Source organism: Sminthopsis crassicaudata, chromosome 2 (genome assembly GCF_048593235.1).
Source record: "Sminthopsis crassicaudata isolate SCR6 chromosome 2, ASM4859323v1, whole genome shotgun sequence".
NCBI classification, from domain to species: Eukaryota; Metazoa; Chordata; class Mammalia; order Dasyuromorphia; family Dasyuridae; genus Sminthopsis; species Sminthopsis crassicaudata.
This window is the reverse complement of record NC_133618.1, coordinates 294603821-294628086: the sequence shown is the minus strand read 5'-3', so window position 1 is coordinate 294628086 and position 24266 is coordinate 294603821. Positions and strand designations below refer to the sequence as shown.

At 38.4% G+C, this 24266-nt stretch overlaps 1 protein-coding gene across 14 annotated transcripts in view; it reads right to left on the bottom strand.

Moving 5' to 3' along the window:
• The window catches only part of FOXN3 (forkhead box N3), a 497018-nt gene that overhangs the window by 323243 nt on the left and 149509 nt on the right, over nucleotides 1–24266 (bottom strand). Inside the window, exon 1 of one of the 14 annotated variants that reach the window (XM_074289762.1) lies at nucleotides 10307–10327. The exons of the other annotated variants lie outside the window; for them this stretch is intronic. The gene's annotated coding sequence lies outside the window, so the exon portion shown is untranslated. Of the gene's footprint in view, nucleotides 1–10306; nucleotides 10328–24266 lie in introns of those variants that run through there. 14 annotated transcript variants of the gene reach the window in all.

The window sequence follows — 24266 nt, the reverse complement described above, 5'->3', positions numbered from 1 at the left end:
ACCTTCTCTTCTACCCCCTCACTATTGAGAAAGAAAAACAAAACTGTTATAAACATGTATAGTGAAGCAAAACAAATTCCTGAAATTAGCTGTATGAAAAATTTTTTAAATGTGTCTCAGTCTTTACTCAAAGTCTATCACCTCTGTGTCAGGACATAAGTAGCCTGTTATCAGGAGTCCTCTGGTATCACAGATGGTCATTGTGTTGATCGAGTTCTCAAGTTTTTCAACATTGTTTATTTTTATGAGGTTTCATGCCCTGTTTCTCTATCTGGATATTTATTTTTGTTGATAGTTATTAAATTCATAACTGACAAATTATTTCAAGTGAGGAGAAAAACTGAAGAAGCAGCAGCAGAGGAAAAGAAAGAAAAAAGCAAATCAAAATGATTAAAGCAATGAGTTAAATAATATGTGTTCAAATATAAAATGTAAATAAAATTAGTTATATAAAATATACTTTAATAATTTTATCTTTTTTCTTCCCATATAAAATGAATAAAATAAAGTCTAAATAATTTATATATCACAAGGTTTTAAATCGACTGCCCACTACCACCACCACCACTACACCTGGGTTTTCTTCCTGGAAGGCTTTAGGAAGCCATTTGTTCAAATAGCTACTGAGCTCATGCCATCCCCTAGTTCTGGCAAGGATGTGATTGGCCCCTACCCTTTGTGCAGCTGGCCTTCATTATGAAACTAGAAGCTTCTCCAAAGTCAGAAATCTCAAATCTGCGCCTTCTCTTTTTCTTGATCTCTCTGAGGAAGTATGCTGATGAAACTGAACAGCTGCTACCTACAAAGACATTCCTGGTATTGATACCCATATTTAATCACCCTTATTCTTTCACTCCCTCTTGACCATTCTATAAACTCTTACTCTCCTCCCTTTCTCTTGTTCCCTCCACCATCTGCCTTTGACCAGGAAAATTAGCTTAAGAGAGAACTAATTTCTTTGAAGAAATAGAGGGAAAATAAAAGGAGGGAAATAGAAGTTGGGGGGGGGGGCAAAGAGAAGGTTTCTCTCATCTTGAACAATAATGAGTTAAGAAAACAGGGTCAAATCTTACATTTTCTATAGAATAATTCCTGCTTTTTGTTTTCCTTTTACTTCGAAAATAGAGCTCTTTCCCCTTCTTTTTAGTGCAGAACAATAACTTTAAAACTTTGACATTTGGGTCAAGTGGGAGTGGAAGAAATATCATATTTGAAATCATAAAACTTTAGTTCAAATCTTGGTTCTTTGATTCACTACCAGTGTAACAATGACCAAGTCATGTAACCACACTGGGCCTCAATTTACTCATCTTCAATGATCTTCAAGGACTCTTCCATAGATCTTTGGAACAAAAAAATGAAGGAAGAAGAAAACCTCTTTTTTTGATACACATTTTCATATTTGATAATTTTTGAAGGAAAAAATCATATTAATATCCAAACTTTCTCTTAGTCTAAGTCGCATTACAAGAAACTGGGATTTTGTGAACCACAAGGTGGGAAAATATTAATCAAATCTCACTCTCTACCATCAAGAAATTTCACTATGTTACCTGTCACCAAGCATTTCCATGGCAAGTGAAAGTTTAAGAGAATATAGGAGTTCAGGGGAAAAAATGTCTTGATTTTACTACAATTTGAACAAAATAGAATTCAGTTAAGCCTGAAATGCCAACATGTGAAGCTGGCATTTGGAATCTATCTAGTTGGGGGTGGGGGAGAGAGGAGGATTTCTTTAACAGGATACTCTTCAACTTAAATTGAAACAAAGGAAGAGTTGTCACATCTACCACATCAAACTCTCAGAATTTAGCCAACTAAATATGGGGATTTGATATCTTCAGCAAATATCTCTTATGTTTCAGAATCATGGAGTAAATCTCCCAATGGATAGGCCTCCTGGGGGGTATAATGTAATTGGACAGCAAATAAAGCCCATAGTGGCAGAGTATAATAAATACCTATTTATATATTTATGTCTACTTTAAGGTTTAGATTCCTCTCTTTCTGTGTGTGTGTGTGTGTGTGTGTGTGTGTGTGTGTGTGTGTGTGTGTGTGTTTCTCTGTCTCTGTCTCTCTATCTCTCTCTAGAAGTATAATTATCCCCCATTTTACAAATGAGAAAATTGAGATCCAGAAAGAGGAACTTACTTGTCCACATTCACAAAAGCAAAAGGACTCGAAAATCATCAAGTTTAGTTTCTTCATTATGGCAGCTAGGTGGCACAGTGCAAAGTGCCTAGAGTCTTGAATCAGAAAAACCTATCAACAAATCAAGCCTGAGACCCTAACTAGTTGTGTGACCCTGAGCAAGTCCCTTTACCTGTCTGCTTTAATTTTATTAATTGTGAAATGAGAATAATGAGGATCAAATGAGATGATACTTGTAAAGTGTCTGGCATACAGCAAGTGTTTAATAAACATCTGTTTCCTTCCTTTCTTCTTCATGAGCTGTATTCAAGGGCTCTATCATTCTGAATGTCATTTCCTGAGAAACATTCTGAAGATTAACCAAAAATGATGTTAGAAAAGGCATGTAGAAAATACGGCTTCTGTTCCCAAAAGGCAAGTTGTAACTAGAAGAAAAAGTACAGTGACTTAATTTTCCATCAGCAAGACCTGAAAACTAGAGAGTTGAACCCCAGCCATGATTCTCTTAAAAATAATTCTTCAATCTACTGCTTAAAATAAGGGTCTCAGTTTCCTTTTCTCACAAATGAAGGTGGTGAACCAGATGACACCCAGTTTCTTTTATTTTTAAAATCACATCCTCTTTCACTGCCAGGAGGTCTTTGAGAAGACTTTCTCCACCCTACCAAGGACTATTTTATCTTAGAGTTCAAAAGGCTAAGAACTCAAGAACTGCTACAGGCTTTCATTCTCTTGGGTCAGGTGGCCATCTTGGTATGGAAGCATGGTCTGAATATTGCCCAAATAATGTTGTTGCTTAAGGAACTTTCATTACAGTAGAAAATGACTTTTAATATACTACTTGAGCTTTCTCATTACTCCATCCCCTCCTACCACCCCATGAGCATCAAGGGGCTTCAAAAATGTCTTCTGATTCATTTGGTCTGTAAAAATCAAATGAATCAGCAGTCCAGAGGTTATGGGCACCTCTCCAGTAAACCAATCATCATGAACATGCAATGCTGGAAAAAAAATTATTGGGAAAGGCCCAGACTTGAGTTTCAGGTTTCCAAAAGCTGAAATAAAAACCTATTAAGAAATGCTTATCTAAAATGCACTGACTTTGCTTTTTAACTCTTTAGCATAATGGAGATACATTATTCCAGAGTGAAAGATAAAGATGCTAGCACATTTATGTTAAAACACCAGGGGATGAATGGTCTTACTCCTCCAGTCACCACATAGCCTGGTTCCCCAGCCAGTTCTCTAGTGCCTTGATGCTCACTACTCCAAAACAATGAATCTAGGACTGGCAGAAAGATCAAAGCCTCGAGCACAGATGGGACTTTAAAAGTCCAATCCCCCTCTCCCCCCCTCTCCCCCCTTCTTCCCCTCCCCCTTCCCCTCCCCCTCTCCCTCTCCCTCTCCCTCCCTCATTTAATAAATAAGAAAACAGAAAGCCAGAAGGTTGGTTAAGCAATGGACCCAAGGTTATACAGGTTCTCATGTAGCAGAAGACACGAAATCTATACAATCCCTAGGATTCTTTGCAAAGTACCACATCACTACCTCTACAACTGTGGTTTCCAGTGTGATATAGGGATGGAGAAAAGGAATAATCATTATAAAATACCTATTATATGTATGGCACTATGCCAGGGGTTTTGGTTTCTTTGATTTACAATTTTTTTTAATTAAATAGTTGAAAAGACTTGTCTAACAGTTTGGATGGGGAAGGGGGGTGAGAGTAAGCAGGTAAGGATGACACCTCCATTTCAAGTCCATACGATTGGAAGCATCACAATACTCTCCAAAGTAATAAGAGACACAGGGGAAAAAAAGAAAAGATAATGAGTTTATCTGGGGCATATGGAGTTTAAGAAGTCAATAGGATATCCAGTTCGAGATATTCAACAGGCAGTTGAAAGTATAAAACTAGAGGTCAGGAGAGAGTGATTCTGGACAAATAAATCTGAGCATCGTCTGCATAGAGATGAAATCAAAAGCATGGATGTTCATAAGATTGCCAAGTGAAAGAGCATAGGCAGAAATGAGAAGAGGGCCCAGGACGGAATATTGAGGGGATACCCTCAGTTATTAGTTATGACCCAGATGAAAAATAAGCAAAGGTAACTAAGAAGGAATGATCAGTCAAAGAAGATAACCAGGAGAGAAAAGGGTCTTACAAACTTAGAGAGAAGAGAGTATTTCAAGGAGAAAAGGTAACATTTAACTACATTGTAAATTTGTATTTTTGTTTCTATTTATGCTACATATATTTGTTATAACCTCCATTAAAATTTGTGCCCATTGCAGTGAAAAGTTGTTTCATTCTTTATATTCCTTTCCCCAGTGCCTCAAACAGTACCTAGAGGTTAGGAGAGAGACTGATTCTGGACCGTCAGTTAGTACTTAGTACTTAATAAAATGCCTGATTAACTGGATAAGTTGTTCAAACTCTGAGTTTCATTATCTGCAGTAGGGCAATACCTACCAATTCAGATAATTCTTATGAAATAAAATATAAAAAAGCCTTTATAAAATAAAAACTATCAGAGAAGGGGAGAAGGGATAGAGAAAAATAAGACTGGGGAGAAGCAACATGGAAATTCATGTGTTCAGATCTCAATCTGTGACTTAATCCTAAATCTGCAAAATTCAAAGTCTGTAAATTATACAGCCCAAAGATTATACATTTCAGATGTATCCACTATAAGTGCTTTAAAAACTAAATGATAAATAATAAAACTTCTTACCTGCCTGCAAGTGGTTTCAAAACTTGCTAATAAAAGTTTTAGGGTTAGGTCTTAATCACCTTACATCTGTCTTTGTTTCAGGACCTACTGAATACCTGAAGCCCTAACTGTACAAGGCATTTAAAGCTATACCCCTGGACAAGCCATTTAATCTCTATTTCCCTCAGTTTCCTCAACTAAAATGGGGATAATAATAATACCTGCCTCCCAAGGGTCCAAGTGAGATAGTATCTCTAAAAAGCCCAATGCCTGGCATCTAGTAGATACTATATATTAATCTTATTTTCTTTCCTTCCCCAGATGAATGCTTAACTTGCCCCATCCATTTTCTTACCCCAATTATATTTTCATGTTTCTATAATTATTTCTGGAGCCCCATTAGTAAAGTTGTGGTTTTAATTAACCAGTATATACTTCAAGCCACAATACAATGTAGACATTTCATTACTCCAGTGTTAACAACCTTTCTCGCTTAGACCCATATACACTATGATCTTGTTTTTTAGAGTTATCTGGTTTGGTGTGTCAGGCTCCTGCTAGATCATAATCTTTCTAAATTTGGTGTTTCAGGTCTTTATTAGGTTATAATGTTATCTAAATTTCTGGGTCTTGCCTGGCACCTAGAGTAGGCAAATGATGATCACTTGTTGTACTGAATTCCGTTTGAGGGAATCAGAGAAGTAGAACTGGAAGGGAAAAGTCATCTAGTCCAAACTCTTCATTTTCAAGATAATGAAACTGAAGGAAAAGGAGGTTGTGTGATTTGCCTGAGGTCATAGATGTCAAAAGCAGCATTTGAATTCGTTTTTTCAAATTCTAGAACTAGGGGATGACAAGTTACTGATCATGTCTTAGTGGAGATTTCTTCCCCAACACAAGTAGGACTATATGACTCTGAGATTCCTTTCAATGTGGAGATCTGATATTTCTTGAAAGATAATAGCTGCTTATAACCAACACAGCAAGTCATAATGAGTAGGAAAGCAGACCTCAGAGTCAGAAAGATTTGGGTCAAAACTTCACTTCTGACATATTATCAGCTCTGAAACCTTCCAGAAACATAAAATATCACATTTCCAAGTCTTCAATTCTTTGCTCCTATTAAAAAAAAGCTTGAAAATATTTTATATAAATTTTCATTGGATCTTCACAACAAGGCTATATGGTAAATATTATTATTATCCTCCATTATTTTACAGATTAGGAAACAGACTAAGAAGGAAAGTGCCTTGGTTAGTATCCATCAAATATCCATTAAGTGTCAAAGGCAGGATTTAACCCATTATTCAAGAGCAGAAAAACAATCCATTCACTTTGACTCTCAATGATCACATACTTCACAGCAAATTAAAATTCGCCTTCAGCAAACCACGACTCAAAAACCAAACATATTAACAGTCTGTTCTTTGAACACTATAATTGGTGATAAGTGAGAATAACTAGGATTTGATATAGTATTGTAAGAAGCATATACTATTTCATTTTATCTTTACAACAACCCTTTGAAGTAGGTACTATTATTATCATGCCCATTTTACAGGAGAGAAAATTGAGGCTGAAAGAGGTCAAATGTCTTGCTCTGATCATACAATTTATAATTTCTGAGGCAAGATTAGAACTTGGGCCTTCATGACGAAGTCCTTCAGAAAATCTCAAAGCTCTGAGTTTCTAGGATATTTCTAGTATCATAGATCTTATCTCAGGGAACTCTGAAGCCATCCATCCAAACCAGATAAGAAAACTGAAGTTTGCCTAAGGTCACGCAGATAATATTGAACATGAGCCCACAATCCTTTCACTCCAGAGCCAGTATGCCTTCCATTGTACCCACACTTCAGAGGTCCTGGAGAACAGCTACAGGATCTGTATTTTCAGAAGAAACACGTCAGCACAAATAAGGATTGTAAATCCCACTTCTAGAAGTGGAGGGGACCTCATAGATTACTAATTCTAAAAAGTTCAGAAAAATTGATCCTCAAAGAGGTAACTTTATTGGTCCAGATTCACCCAGTCAGTAAATGGCAAAATTGGGAATCAAATCCAGGTTTCTCTTATTACCAACTCTTTCACAACGACCTATCAACTCGTTAGGAGGAACAGCCCTCAGTTCAGCCCATAGTTCAGCCCATCACAGGCTCCAGCCAAAATGGTTCCATTGTGGTTCTGGATCAGGCTAATGAGACCTGAACAAACTCAATTGGGGAAATCAAACAATTAAAGCGCGTGGAAAAAACGCTGATTGCCAGAGAAGGTCTCCTACTCTGCCAGAGAGAGAGCTTGGCGTGTGTGCGAAGACTACACTTTAAGAAGTCGGGCAGATCCACTTAAAGGAGCAACAGTTCTCAGCTGTGCAGTCAGCTGTGTGGTGTTCTCAGGAGACCGCCCGCCTGCTGTTCACATGGCAGACACTTCTCAGAGAGACCAATATTTACAGCAGCCTCGTGGGTAATTACAAAAATGGACCAGCCCACCCACCTAAAGAGACCTGGACACCCACACAAGACAAGACATTCTAGGCATATAAATTTTCTATGTTTTGTCACCTTGGTGTAATTCAACTAATGCTGACTGTGGTTGGTAATGAAGCTAAAAAAGAAAAAAAGAAAAACTGGAAAATGGCACAATCATCACCCTCACCGAGCTCACCATCTAGTAAATTATGAATAAACTTGCTTTTAAACTTAATCTATCCCTTGAAGGGTAAATGGCTTGTTGGTTACAAGGTCATTCCTGAAAGAAAATTTCTAGGTTAGAAAATGAAAATGCTCAGGTTTTAATACTGGAATTCACTTTTTAAACATTTAAAATTTTTATTGCTATCTTTTGTTTTCATATCACCTTAGTTTTCAAATATAACCCTATCCAGAAAGCCAACCTTTATAACAAATAAAAAGAGAAAAAGATAGTTCCACAAAACTAAGCAACATATTAACCAAAAAAAAGTCCCATAAAAACTAAGCAATATATCAAAGTACAAAGAATATTCTATAATCATAATCCCTCACCCTTCTCCAGTGAAGAGAGAAAGATAATATTTTCTTGCTTTTTTCTTTTTTCAGGGCCTTATGTCTTCAACAAGCTATTTTAATTAGAAATCATTCAGTCATTCAGATTCACCTTCTTGTATTTCCACTTATGACGTTGTCATTCTTTATATTATTTTCCCAGCTCTGCTGGTTTCACTATGTATCAGTTCCCATAAGTCTTCCTGAGTCTCTGTATTCTTATTTGCGGTTTCTTGTGGTGTGATAATATTTCATTATATTCACATGTTTAGACATTCTCTGGTGCATGGGCATCTACTTCATTCCCAATTCTCACAGAACGTGTTCCCACACACACACACACACACACACAGATGTCTATAGAACTTTCATCTCTTTCTTTTTTTTCCTCTCTTGGGTGCATTTGTGGAGTAGTGAGATCTCTTGGTTAAAGGGCAAGGACATTTTAGTCATATTCTTAAAATAGTTCTCAATTGCTTCCCAGAATGGGTACAGCAAAAACACTCAATTTCTCTGGCCTCAGTTTCCCTCTCTGTCTCTAAAATACTAAGATTCTCTGCATTTAACTATGTATCCTTTGATAAGCCACTTGTCCAGATTTCTCATCTATAGAAGTGGGGATGAAGGATCAAAAGATCTCCAAGGTCTGCTTCAGCTCTAAGATAATAATCCCTAGTAATTATATAGCACTTCTATACAGCCTCACTCTCGGACTCTGGTTTCTCATCTGTAAAATGGAGATAGTAATAATACTTATATAGATCTGCAATGAACAGCAAGGTGGCAAAATGGATTAACCAGACCTGATATCAGAAAGACCCATCTTCCTAAATTCAAATGTGGCCTCTGATACTTATTAGCAATGTGACTCTGGGCAAGTCACTTCACCCTATTTGCCTCAGTTTCCTTAGTTGTAAAATAACCTAAGGAAATGGAAAACCACTCCAGTACTTTTGCCAAGAAAACCCCAAATGGGCTCATGGGAAGTCAGACATACCACAATAACAAGGTTTGCAAAACCCTTTACATTTATCTCATTTTATTCTCACAACAATAGCTATGTGCTATTATTATCTCCCTTATACAGAAGAGAAAAATGAACCTGAGAGCAATTAAGTGACTTGCCCAGGATTATACAATTGGTATGTGTAGGAGACAGGATTTGATCTTGCATTTTCCTGATTCCAAGTCAGGAAATTCCTCTCTCTCATTCTTTTCGATATTCAGCTACTAAAAATTGATGATCCTATAACCTGAATTTTACTCCTGCCTCTCTAACTAATTAGCCAGCTGGTATGCTTAGATTAATCCTTCAATATTGTGAGGCTTGTTTCTGCCTCTGTCAAATAAGGCTGTTGGATGAAATCAGAGTTTTTGTTCTTGGTTTTTTTTGGGGGGATGGGGGAGGTGGGGGCTAATCAGGGTTGACTCAAATCCTTTTAACTTGAGAGTCAGTGCTGGATCAAGGGATATATTTTGTTTGGTTTTGGTCATGGATCTCTTTGGCAGTATAGTGATATCTGTGAATCCCTTCTCAGAGTAAATAAAAATTATAACTAAAGGACATGTTATATTTTAATTAAAGATTAGCAAAAATAAAAATGTATCTTTTTTCCATCCATGTATGTACTCCCTGAACTCTATGCATGGATCTCAGGTTAAGAACTTCTGGACTAGACACTCTGCTCTGTAAGGACTTTTGGAGAAATTACAATGATTTCTGTTAGAAGGAGAAGATGGTCCAAAAAGAAGGTGGCAGGACAGGCAGAATGAGCTTAGAAGACAAGAATTATACAAAAGGGTCGAATTTGGAGGTGAAGGGGAAGGCAAAATGTAGGAAGCTGATAGGAAGACAGGCAGAGAAAAAGAGATTAAGCCGATTTGGTTGGACCGATAAAGGGTCACAAAGCCAAGAGTCAGGAGCTTAACTCTGATGTAGAGGATATTAGGAAGCTGTTAGAGGATTTGTGGGAGGGAGGTAGTATGGTCCAAGTGGCAGGTGAGAGAGATGACTCTGGCCGCAATGTTTCTATTGCTCCCAAAATCCAGGCTCAGCATTCACTTTTCCTCCTCCCCTTGTATTTTTTTAATCCATGATTTACTTTCTTCACCTTCCTCCCCATCTGATTTCCCTCTTCATTGACAGGGACTCTCTGAGGTTGGCAGGCTTGCTTTTATCACAGTTATGAGATAAATATACAAAAAGCAGGGCCTTTTTGACAGGCCAGCTTTCTTTTCCTATGCAGTGTGCTCAGAAACTGGATGCTGAGGGACCGACAGCAAAATCTACCCTCCACAGGAATACTCAGTATCATTTCCATGGAAAACCCAGCAGGGGAATTAGCTGTGGACGCCAACTGCCTCGATTACACCATTTTACCAAATGCTTTCTAATGCAGCTCTCAGGAAAATTACCTTGTTCCTCTGGCCTCAGCAGGGTGGTACAGTGTTAACTGTCAGCTGTGTTATTATCGCTCAGGATCACTTGGTTTTCAAGTGTAGCCTAGACATGCCTTAAAATAAATAATAATAAAAAAGTTACTTAGCTGCCTGATCAATGCAGGCTGGCATACAGATACAGGTTGAGGAGTTCCTCTGCTGGCTTAGGTGCAGCTAGCTGCAGGGAGCAGCCAGGACTGGCCACCATTCTGGATTGGTCCCAGTCCACCACTCCCCCCTACTCCCCACTCCTCCCAAGTTGTTTTGACTGATTGGCGATAAAGCCTTTAAACAAAGATTAGCCAAGCTTGTTTCAGTTCCATTCAGGGCCAAGGGGGGCAAAGTCGATATTTGCTGAGTGGAAAAGGACAAAAGGAAACAAATTTTGTTTGCAAGCTCTCCAAATAGAAGGAGGTGGGGAGGGGAGGAGGGGGAGCAGCAAGGAATCCCCTATTCCCTTTCCCTTATGTGGTCCTGTCTCGTCTAAGAAACAGATTTAACTAATGGCCAGGCTTTGAGGGAATCCCTGACTCACAAAGCACTGATCTGCTCCCCCATTGGGTTGCTGCTTAACAGTCACAAAAAGCAGGGTAAAACACCTCTTTCTAAAACCCAGAGCAATTCAACAAGCAATTATTAAGTTCCTACTATGTGTCAGGTGATAGAAGTTGAGAGGAGTAGACACAAGGTCCCTCACCCTCACTCAAAAAAAAAAAGTCTGCCCTCATAGAGTTTATTGTCCATTAAACAGTAGGGATGGAAGAAGAGGAGGTCAAATGGACCTAGGTAAATTCAAAATAAAGAGTGCTTTCAGTGAGATTGTGGATACTAACCACTGCAGAATCATGAAAGATCTCTTACAGGAGATGGCCCTTAAACTGAGTTTGGAAAGGAGCTAAAGGTACTTTCAAGAGATGCAGGTGAGAGGGGTAAGAGCCTAAGCACCCCAGGGATGGGAAACATACATCCAAGCAAGTAAAAGATGGAATTTCAGATACAGGAAAGATTAAGGAGATCAGTTTGGGTCAAGAGTATGTGGGAAATCACGTGAAATCAATCTGGAAAAATTAGATTGGAACCAGCTTGCACAAAAAATGTTCTGAGTTTGAATTTCTTCTCTGGACTTCGTTTTACTTATCTGTAAAATGAGGGGCTTGAACTAAATGACCTATAAATTCCTTTCTAGCTTCAAATCCTACTTTATTATAATGTCAATTTGGAGGCATTGAAGGTTCTTGAGCAACTCAGGGACATCATGAAAATATTTGGAATTTAGGAATATTAATGGGCAGCTGTGTGGAGAATGTATTGGAGAGGGAAGAGATAGGAAGTAATAATGTGAAAACTAAAAATATCATGCTCTAGACCCCAGGAATAATTTTATTTTTTATGATACTGTTCTTTGAGGTGATTAATGTTTTGAAATTTTTCTTAAATTGAGAGGGAAAGGATAAAAGGTCCTTCTCTATAGAATGCAGTAAAGATTAAGAGGTATGGAAAAGTATGTGAATTTGTATTTCTTAACCCAATCTACAATTATATGCTACTGCCATCTCCCCAGTTGACCTTTCATTTCTGAATTCAGATATCAAAACTGAAAGGGGATCTCATTTATCATTTCACAGGCAATTGAGGTCCAAAGAGATGAGATTTATTTAATATTACACAGGGAGTCACTTAGCATGCCTCCAGGTCCAGTCCTTGCTACCCTTATGGATGAATGTTTCATAACATTCACTAAGTATATTCTCTAGTAATCGAAAGTACACCTACGGTAGGTTCTGCACTTTTAAAAAAAAATTCCATTTGACATATGGGGAAACTGAGTCAAGGAGCCTTTAAAAGACTTTACTGTGATTACTCAGATGATGTGTAAGAGCCAAGATTCTAAAGGAGGTCTCCATTTTCCAAGCCCATTGTTTATCCACCACACTACTCCATCTGATGCTGGCTGTCATTCAGGGGGGTCCTCAATTTGCAAAGGAGAGAGTGTGTTTTTGTCCCTAAGTCACAGTCCTCTCTGGCAGGGCTAGAGACTAACTCTTTATCCAATCAGGTCTCAGGTAGCACAAGGCTGTTTTGGCACCAGCATGTATAGCACTTCTCAATTATGTCTCTCACTGACTTGGCTGTCTATCAATCTTTACAGGCTGACCTATCAGTTCAGACTTCTTACATGTGAGTGAACGATGTAAACATTCTGATAGTACAAAAATGCTATAAATTCTCCTCTTTCCACTTCTGAAGAGTTGCTTCAATTTAGGAAAAGCAGTCCCTCCCCTATGAATCACGACACCCAGAAACCTTGACTAATTAGAAGCAGCTCCTGTGGCTGGTGACTCTTCCTTTAGTCACTTAATATAAGGAAAGGGCTTTCTAGCTCATGGAGCATGGGGCCTAACAGCTAAGAGGGATTTCTGATGAAAAGTGAGTGAGTAGCACATCTGTAGGAGCTGACATCTGGCTCAAAACTGTCAAAAAACATAACAGGGGAAAGAAAAGGATGGCGCAAACCCTCCTGGACAGCTGCACAAGAGCACAGAGATAATGCGCCAATGTCACGCCAAGTCTCTTTTGGAAGCCCCCCAAGAGATGTGAAGGAGGGTAAATTTTTTTACTGAACCAGAATCAATTCATTTCCCCTTTCTCTAGAAATCCAGGCTGTGTTTCAATGAAAAAAAAATAATGACCTCTCTTTTTTTCCATTTAAGGTTGAGAAAACAGCAACATTTCTAGTTAACTGCTTTTTGGTACTTCTAGCATGAGGGTCTCAGCTATGTATAACAGAATTGCTCTTATGAAACGACAACCTCAAAAGGTTACAACCAAATCCTGATTCTGTAAATGCAGCCCTGAAAATGAAAGGAATGGGAAAACCCCCACTTTGAATTGGATTCTTCTGATGATATATTCTTTTTAAATCAGCATACGTTATTATAGTCGACAGGGATTGCTATCCCTAATAAGGGGACTTGGAGGAAATATCTAAATAGCAGCGGGCACAAGATTTCTCCATATTTAATAAATGTCAGTGATATTTACGTACGGCACACTTAGGAATGAAGCATTTTATCTTGTCAGAGTAGATAGACATAAGGATGGGAAGATTTGGTTCCCTCCTTCTGTACATTGTATGCATGATAAACTCTCAACTCCCTATCTGAGATATAATATCAATAACCCTATTTGGACCTGCCATCTTTCTCAGGCCATGAATATTTAACCTTCATTCCACAAGCAGTTATTAAGCACCTATGGTATGCCATATATTTAGTTAAATCCAGGGAATATAAAGAGAAAAGCCCATAGCAGTTCTGGGCTTCAACACTGGGAAAGGTTTCAGGGAGGGAAGCAGACTGTCCTATATTCTGCTACCAAACCATCACTTTCTAGTTGCATACATATCAGCTCTATAGCTCAACAAAAGAAATGGGGAACAATGTCACAGATATGTATGCAGACTTCATCAGGGCACAATGGGGAAGAATTAGTTTAGTTGTGTCTGACTCTTCATGACTCCATTTGGGGCTTTCTTGGTAAAAATACTGGATTGGTTTGGCATTTCCTTCTCCTGCTCATTTTACAGACAAGGGACTAAGTCAAATAGGGTGAAGTGACTTATCCAGGATAACACAGCCAGCAAAAGTCTAAGGTCTGCTTTGAACTCAGGAAGATGATTATTCCTGGCTCCGGGCCTGGCACTTTATCCACTGTGTAACCTTGCTGCCCTATGGGGGAAAAAATCTACATGAAGTCTAGTTTGAATCTCTTCTCTCCTTGACTAGGAATGCAATCATGGCCAATAGATTTCACTTCTCTAATATCAGCTTTCCTCATCTATAAAACTGGGATATATAGCTAGCTTTTATGTAGGTCTTTCATACAGTGTTATACAAAATTTAGTATCATATCCAACACTGGCCTCCTGGCTGTTCCACCAATTACTATTCTACAACCAGCATTTTCTCTGGATGTCTCCCAACTCTAGAATACTTTGTATACTGACCTCTCTTATTTCCTTTAAGTGCCAACTAAAATCCCATCTTTTACAGAAAGTCCTTCCCAACTTCTCTTAATTCTAGGGCCTTCCCTCTCTAAGTTATTTTCTATTTATCCTGTACATTGCTTTGTGTGTATTTGTTTGCATGTAGTCTCTTTAAATTGTAAGCTCCTTGAAGACAGAACTTTTTGCTCCCCCAGTGCTTGTATATAGTAGACACTTAATAAATGTTAACTCACTGGTATTGGATTTATATAGTGTTTGCATTTCATTTTATCTTGGCAATCATCTTGAGAAGTAAGTCCTTTTAATAACCTCATTTCACAGATGAGGAAACAGGGACAGGGATTAAGTGACCTGACCAGGGTCACATAGCTAATAAGTTTCTGAGGTACAATATAAACTTAGGTAACCCTCACTCCAAGTCCAGTACTTCAGATTCCCTGAAATAGAGGTGTCAAACATCTGGCCCACAACACTCTGAAGTGAAGCCCAACAAGATTAAAATGTAATTGGAAAATAGTTAACAAAAAATTACAAATACAAAAAAAAAACAACCCATAAGTAATATTACTATGCAGTTTTCTAAATCAATAGATGGCTTGGAGGGATCCTTACCACAGGTTAATGGTCCCGTTTCTTTCTTTCTTTTTTTTTTAAAGCTTGTTATTTTCAAAACATATGCATAGTTTTCAACATTCACCCTTGTAAAACCGGTGTTCCAAATTGTTTTCTCCCTCCCTTTCCCTCACCCCCTCCCCTAGCTGGCAAGTAATCTAATATATGTTAAACATGTGCAATTCTTCCTATACATATTTCCATAATTATCATGCTGCACAAGAAAAATCAGATTAAAAAGAAAAAAAATAAGAAGCAAACAATAACATAAAAAGTGAAAATGCTATGTTGTGATCCACACTCAATCCCCACAGTCCTTTCTCTGGGTGCAGATGGCTCTCTCCATCACAAGACCATTGAAACTGGCCTGAATTGACTTACTGCTGAAAAGAGAGTGGTCCCATTTCTATTTGATTTTGACACTACTGACCTAGAACATCCCTCATAAGTAATCATCCAACTCTCTGTTTGAAAACTCCTAGCAATATGAGGTGGGGATCTGCTTCTGAATAGGTCAGGAGCTGAGTGGTGGGTCGTCTGTGGCTGCTGAGTGCTCAGCTGGCCAGTGGTTAAAAAGCACTTAGTCCTTTAGGTACTTGATGGTCAAAGATGCCCTGATGCTTGATGAAAGGCAATCTTGGTATCATGTACACTTGGCCATGGTATCAGACTTTTTTTCCATATGTTCTCGCCAAGTCAGTTTCCATTAAGAAACCTTCACCTGGCAGGTTGAACTACTCCAGGCAACTGAGTCTGACAACAGCTTTTCTAAGGTTTTCTGGTCTGGATCATGGCAAAAGGACAGGATTTCCTTCAACTTTTTTTTTTCTTTTCAAAATTTTGGCAAACGATACAGATCATTTCCTCCATTTTAATTTCTCTCTGACATCACAGGATCTAGCTCTAGATTCTACCTCTGACTACTTATGTGAGCACACAAGTCCTACTTGTGTCACTTTGAGCAAGTTCCTTAATCTCCCAGGGCTTTCTCTTAATCAGTAAAATTTAAGAGTTGGACTAGACAATCTTTGAGTTCCCTTTCAGGCAATACTATCTCATAAGCCAAGCGTTTAATATTTAAAATGATGAGACCATACTACCCTCCATCCAGTAAGATTTTTCTGTTGTCACCACTGCAATCCTTAGACCTATATAGATTTTTAATTTAGACACCGAGTCTTGCACTATTTACATGTAGATTGCACAAAGTTTCTCTGGATCATATTTTGATAACAAATTTTAAATGCTTACAGTCTTCTAGTTGTTGCAGAGGGTGTTTTGGTTACTCAGGGATTAGTCATTAGTTTTTCTGCTCCTCCCACAATTCCATCCTATTAGCTTTATTTACATTTATAAATTATGCACCAAACTCAAAAGCTTCAGCTATCCCGAGTCCAAATGAGTCATAGGAAACAACATGGGCAGAGCAAGAATAAGACCTAGCTTCCCTTTCCTCCAGGAAGTTTTCTCAGACCATTCTAATGTTCACAGATGTGCTTTAAGAGAACGCTTTTTAGCACTTAGTCTTATGCAAGAGATAGTCAAGATACCTGAAAGCTATTTTCATGAGGATCCTCTTATTACGGAAATCCCCAAGTACCAAGAATAAAGATGAAGAAGGAATAGTGGCTTTTTGCTTTTGTTTGAGGAAGGAAAGGGGAATTCTATGAAGAAGTAGATCATAGAAGAGAGAGATTTCATTCTGTGTTAGTGCCTCAGATATTCAGAATTGAAAGAGAACTCAAAGGTTATCAATTCTAACCTGTCAAATAGTATGAAGTATAGTTCTGAAGCTGGAAGATCAGTGTTTGAATCTAAGCTTCAGAACATGATATTTGCATGACTGTGGCCAAGTGATTTCATCTGTCAGCCTTAGTCTCCTTGGAGAAGACTGCTCACCAACAGTTGAATTAGGTTAACCTTCTCTAAAAGGGTTCCTTGGGTATATGATAACTTGGGGGTTCTATTTATTTTTATGACATGCAACCTTTAAGGTCAGTAAAATGTTTATGACATCCAACCAGCAGTGAAGGTATGTAAGTTCCCAACTGCCCTATGTATAGGGAATAAGAGCAATTTAAGTTTATCATTGGTTAAGGGGAAAAACCAGGTCTTCTGGTCCTAAGCCCGTCCTCTTTCCACTATATTATACTTTCATTTTTCTTTTTTGTCTTTGTGGTTTTTACCTCTTCTTCATCTCTTACACTGGGGAAGACAACACATGCATTCCTCCTCTTCATTCACACAGCCACCATTTTGGATCCAGTTCTCATTACCTCTCCCCCAAATCATTGCTGTTACCTCCTACTTGGTCTCCCTCTTCAATTCCCCCCCCTCCAATCCATCTTCCATTCAGACTTCTCTCCAGACTTCTCTATCGTGACCCTGCTGCCTTCATGCATGGAAGATCCTTGCACCCCCAAAAGCTCTTTCCTTCCATTGGGGATTCCCAGAATCCTCTATTTTGAGACAAGTCTTATGCCAACCATTTCCTCTCCCCTAGCTCCACTTGTGACTCTGCAGACCTCACCACCATCTCCATTATGGATAGTTTCTCCTCCTCCTTCCTTTTCATTTCCTTGGCATGTGTTGTCTTCCCCAGGTAGAATGTAAACTGCATCAGGACAGGGACTATCTTATTTGCATTTGTAATCCCGGCATGCAGTACAATGCTTGGCCCATAGTAACAAGTGCTTAATATTTATTGATTGCTGACCCAGCCATCAAAGAGATTTTCCAAAAATGTATCTCTCTATTCAAAAACTCCAGTGACTTTCTAACCTACCTAGGATCAATTATAAACTCCTCTATTTGACATTTAAAGTTCATCACAAACTAATCCCAACTTACATTTTTAATCTTATTGTTTATAATTCCTTTCCATGCAGTATAAAGTACACTCCAACTGCTCTTTTATCTACTCCTCCTATACAACACTTTATCTCCTGTATAACTCATGACTGTCCCTTATGCCTAGAATGCATTCCCTCATCACTGCTTCTTGGGGTTCCAGGTTTCCACCAAGACTCAATTCATATATCACCAAAATTATGCATGAAATCTTTCCTGATCCTCCCAGCTAAGTAATGCCTTGCTCCCTGCCACTCTCCAGTTACCTTTTATTTGATTAATATGTGTTTTTATGTATGTGCACATTTGCCAGGTCTAGAATGAGGAAGATTTCTCTTGTTGAGTGCAAATCTGGGCTCTAGTTCTGTGACCCTGGATAAGTCACTTAATCCTGTTTGCCTCAGTTTCCTCATCTGTAAAATGAGCTGGAGAAGGAAATGCCAAACCACTGCAGTATCTTTGCCAAGAAAATCCCAAAATGGTATCACAAGAGTCTGATATAGTTGAAAAATTACTGACTGACATATCTACCGTTGTCTCCTCTCCCTAAGACTGAAACTCCCTAAAAGTAAGGGATATTTTCTTTTTTTATCTTTGCTTCTCCAGCACCTAACACAGTACATGGCACAAAGCAGGGTATGATAAATTCTTGCTGTTTGATCTCTTCTCTTCCTTTCCCTATTGTCTCCCTTCCTTTCAGGGAGTAAAATTGCAGGAATCTTCAATAAGGAATGAATGATTAATAGAAATCCTTCCCAGATAATAAATATGTGTACCCTCCAAGAAAAGCTTTTTAGCTGAAATTAATCTCCAGTTGGCAAAGTGAAAGAGATTTTTTTGGGAGCTGAAAACCTTCAGATGCTCCTTGACCACTCTTGTTATTTAGTGCTCCTTTTCCCCTAAACTACGAGTCAGAATTGACACTGTTTAGTTGTCTACAGAGATTTGTATCATCCAACTATTCTTCCTTACTTTTTCAAATGGCAGCCAGGTGGCGCAATGGATAAAACAATGGAATTGAAATCAGGAAAACCACAGTTCAAATCTAACCTCAGATACTTATTGGGCAAATTACTTAATCTTGATTTACCTCAATTTTCTCAAGAAATTTCCTCAAGAAAATGCCAGACCTTAAGTCTTTTTAAACTAAATTCTTTCACAGGTCTCAGTTTGACTGAGGCTGCATCCATTTAGTGATTAAGGCTGGGTAGCAATTGAAGCAAAGAATTTCCTTTCACCTAGTCAAAAAAAAATCTAAATAAATAATTGAATGAATGAATGAATCTATGAGGGAAAGACTCTCAGGGTTTCTGGCCAAAGCAGAAATGACTGCCATTTACATTCAGTCTGAGTCAATCAGGAACCAAACAATGACTAAATGGGGGTTGGCCTAGGACCTACTGGTGGCCAATGAGAATCAGATTGGTTTTGGTGCAGCGGTCCTCAAACTTTTTAAATAGGGACCAGTTCACTGTCCCTCAGACTGTGGGAGGCCGGACTATAGTAAAACAAAAACTCACACTCTGTCTCTGCCCTCAGCCCATTTGCCATAACCCGGCGGGCAGCATAAACGTCCTCAGCCCCCAACATCTGTCCTGTTGGGCCGTAGTTTGAGAACCCCTGCAAGGCCTAGTCCTTTAAAAAGAAAGCCAGTAAACCCCAAGATATCTTGGAAGGAGGTTCAGTAAAAGAGGGAAAACTGCTTTTAAGAGTCTGTAGTTGAGAGAATGCTACTACTCTATGTAGACAGAGGAAGAAAAGGAGAGAAGGAAGAAAAGAAAGAGGAAGGGAGAGAAGGAAGGAAGGCCTCCTCCCAGAAAGCCCCATATAGACAGGACTGAGATTCAGAAGGTTATTAAACCTGATAACCTCAAAAAGTTTTCTTTTAACTTTAAATCTAGGACTTCATGATCTATCTAGCAGGAAATTGGAAAAACTCATTTATTTATTTCCAAATGAATTAGACTGCTGGAGTTTCTTCTGGAATTCTCAAGAACTAACTATGCAACAGTTTAACAACCATGCCTACTTCTCCCAGATTTGGGATTTACTTTCAATTATTCAATTCAATCTATTGTTTATTTATGGTTCCATTGTTTATTTATGTCTTCATACACCATGTTTATAGACTGGAGACCAAAGTGCCATATACCATGTAAATTCTAAAACTCCAACCAATCAACAGTCCCCACAGCCACTCCAGGAAGTTAATTTACCTCACATCAATTCACCAAGCACTAGCAAACGGATTCTCAAGTGCTAATGCCAGGCATTTAGAAGTTGCCCTTAATGCACCATGAGTCGAGGAAAAAGCAATCATTTCAGGAAACACTATAATTTCTGACAATAAAGATTTACTCTGTGCACTGGAATGTTTCCCCACGATGAATGAGACTCTTGACCAATAAACTACATTAGTTCTCATAAAAGTATGCTAGGGTCATAAAGAACCTGCCAAATAGAAATGATTGCTTTTGCCTGACTTTCCATTTTAAATCCAAAGTTTACAAATGTGACTCCTGAAGCTGTGCTCTGGACTGACGTGTAGCTCACAGTGCAAGCCATTTTCTCACGTCTTCCAAAGTACATTTCAGAGCATCCTTTCCATGTGATACAAAGGATAAATGAGGCAGAGACCAAACTTGACCTTAGAACAATTCCTGGGACACAGAAGTCTTTTCCTGACATCAAGGTGGAGGACAATAGGAACAGAAATAAAGTACATATTGTTGCAGCAGCCAACTTTGTTTTGCATAATTGTATCTCCTTGTTCTAAGGGAAAGTTCTTTTATGGAGAGACAGGTGATATCATTGAGAAATGAAAATATTTTTTTTTATCCCCTAAATGAATTTTAGGTAAATCCTGTTATTTGTGACACAATTTAAAATCTACAAGCCAGACAGCTGGTGGGTTATTTCTGTCGAAGACAAACACATCTTTTTCTAAAGTTGCAATAGATTGATAGACCTGAGGGCTTGAAATCTGGGGCTGATGATATCATCATCATCTTTATCATCATCATCATCAAAGTGTTTACAAACGTCTACATCTACAAACCAGGATCAATAGATACAGGCAGTGTCTCCATGAGGCCATTGATTCAATCGTTTTCTGAACAAATTGGTTGTTGCAGTTGTCATCACTTTTTCAATCAATGGAGCTCTGCCAATTCTGACAATGTAAAGGACTGTAATAACAGTTCCATGGTCCATTCCTTAGGTCATTAGAATAATCAGATTGGAGCCATAGATAATCAAAGAACATTAAAGGTAGAAGAGACCTTATAGACCTAGTTTCAACACTCTCCTTTGACAGAGCAGGAAAGAAGAGGCCCAGAAAGAGGGAGGAACTTGATCATCATCACCCAGAGAAATGGGATTAGAAACTAGGCTTCCTGATGATTAGTGAAGTCCTCTTCTCATAAGCAATCCTCAGGGAGGTGGCCTGGCAAACAACAGATTCAACCAGTTCTGTAGCAGGTTCTTGGAGAGCTGATGTTCTCAACTGAGTATTAAGGGATTGAACCAAATGGTGGTCTCTAGACCTTTTTGTAATAGTTCTTCCAACCAAAACTCATGTGTTTGCAAGAAATGAAATAGCAAATGCTCCAAACCATGATTCTGCAAATAAATTCCTGTTACATAGTGATGATGATGATGATGATGATGATGATAAACAATAAAAGTGAAAAGATAAGAATAACTGGGACAGAACTATGAGACACAGACCCATACAGATTAACAGGCCAAATGTCCACTGGAACAATTTAATACAGCACTCTGCCTTATTGGCATAATTATTGAGACACAAGGGAATGATTTGTTTGTGGCTCCGGTAGAGGAAGAAAAATGAACATGAAGATTTAAGGGTAAAGCTAGTTATCATGGCAACCAGTGTTTGTACATTGTAAGGAACTGGAAGGGAGGGTTAATTATGCAAGGTTATTCATTCAGAAGGTAAGACTTTTTTGGCTATCTCAACAAAATCAAGAGGGTTTAGTCCTGCACGTAGCAAGTGTATAATAGCTATTTGCTAAATTAAATAGATAGTATAGCTGTAGATACACACAAATGTGTATTGTGTATATATACATAGATATACGTAATATATCTATGTATATATATATATATTTATTTATTTAATAGGCAATATGGCATAGTATATAGAGCTGGGGGGGAGTTGAGGAGACGACTAAGTAAATCAACAATTATTTCTTCAGCATTTACTACGTGCTGAGATAATGGGGACACAAGACAAAAGTGAAATAATTCCTACTAATGAGAAACTGGTATTCTAATGGAGGAGAGAACAAGGGAAAGGGGAGATAAGGTGGGGGAATCTCAAACAAGTATGTGTTTGTGTGTACACCTGTGTCCATACACATGTGGACATGCACATTATGTGTGTGCTCACATACATGCACATTATGTGTGTGCTCACATACATGCTTTTGAGCTACTAAAATTTAAAACTGCACTAAATCTTTTGGGACAGTCAGCCTATAGACAAAGAATAAAATAAAACACAAAAAGCTGGGAGCCTCAGAGCTTATGCATCTTTGTGGAATACACAGTCCAAATTGGCCTGGAAAACAGTTTTCATTAGTAATGAAGAGGGAGAAGAACTTTTGTCAAAGGCTTACAATCTCTGCCTAACTTGTAGGTGCCTCAGGTTAACCCCTCCTCATTCAGTTAATATTTATTAAGAACTTTGCTGAGTGCCAGGCACATAAAAATAAACTTTGAAGGGGAGAGGAACACATGATAAAATCTAGAGGAGTTGAAGGGCTTCGGTGGTGATGAGGTGGTTTGTCCTGGGAACTAACTGGAGGATCTAGGAGGAGTTCTCTAATATTTATTCCTTACATTCTCTAACTGGAGGTGGAAAGGGATCTCAGGGTGAGGGATTAGGATATAGCTGGGCTCCGCTTAAGGACTACCTCTTATCAGAAGATTTTTCTTGAAACTCACCCAATTTTTAGTAATTCCTCCTCTTATCATCATCATCATCATTAACAATAATAATAGTTGACATTTTACAGTGCCTGTTATGTTCTAGGCACGATGCTAAGCACTTTTTATAAATATTTCAACTGGTCCTCACAACAACCCAAGATTAATTGTATTATTATCTCCATTTTACAGATGAGAAAATTGAGGCAAATAACTACTATGTGGCCTGTCTGGGTCTGGAGCAAGTAAGTGTCAGAGGTCATATGTGAACTCAGGTCTTCCCATTTACGTTCTCTCTCCATTTTACCACCTAACTGCCTATAATTTAATGTATGTTTGGCCTTTACTTAACTTGGGTATATCTTGTCTTTACTTATTGTACTTTCTGTATAAATGTTCCTCCAGCCCCCAGCAGAATCAAAGCTCCCTGAGGGCAGGAAATGATTTTAATTGTCTTTTTATTAACAGCACTGACTTAAAATAGTACTTAAGACTTCATAGGCACTTAATAAATGCTTTTAAATCAAACTGAATCTATTGGTCATAAATATTGATGGGGAAAGTTTTCACAACATAAACTGAAGAAATCAAAGCTCATTTGTGTCCTCACATACATACTCATCAACAGTACTATTGTTATACTATGTTATGCTATTGAGTTACATCCAATTAAAATAGAAAACCAAAACCAAAACTTAAACAGTACTACTACTAATGGTTGTATAAATATATTATCAACAAACCTTCCCCCCAAATCCTCCTTAATTCCAACTCATCTCTGGTGGTCTTCTTAAGCAGCAGCTGCCTAGTCCACATAACCATGATTCTACCCTAAGGCTTACTTGCTGAATGGTGAACCCATATGCCCCATCAGCTACCTGTCCCCTCCTTCCCCCAATGTTCTGTCTCCCCACATTAGAATGTAAACTCCATTCAGCTTATTATCTTCCCATATTAGAATACAAACTCCTTGAGAGTAGAAACTGTCATGCACTCTCATTTTTCTATCCATAGTACACAACACATAAATGTTCAATAAATGCTCTACTTATTTATCTACCCAATTCTTTAGGCAAATGAAGTGACTGGCTTTTCACAGTCTGGCTCCTTGGGTTATTAGAATAATCATTAGAGTCAAAGGGAATCAAAGATCTGGAAGAGATTTTTCAGAATTTTCCCTCATTCCAATCCATTTGACAGAATAAGAAACTGAGGTCCAGGAAAGGGAAGAGGTGGTACCAAGAGAGTTGAAACTGAGGCAGGTTTTGACAATAGGTCCAGTGACCAAATGGGTGTCCATCATCCAAGAACTAGTTTAGCTAAGAGTCAAGATATTCAGTACCACAGGGGTACCACAACACTCATGTGCCTTACCTTCTAGAAAGCAGATTGCTATTTGAGCTACTCGGGGGAGAATCCCATTGATGGGATTGCAGACTTCCTAAAAGCACTCTACCCTTCTACCCTTCCCATCAAAAAATAAATAAAAAACCATTGATCAAGCATCTGCTAGTG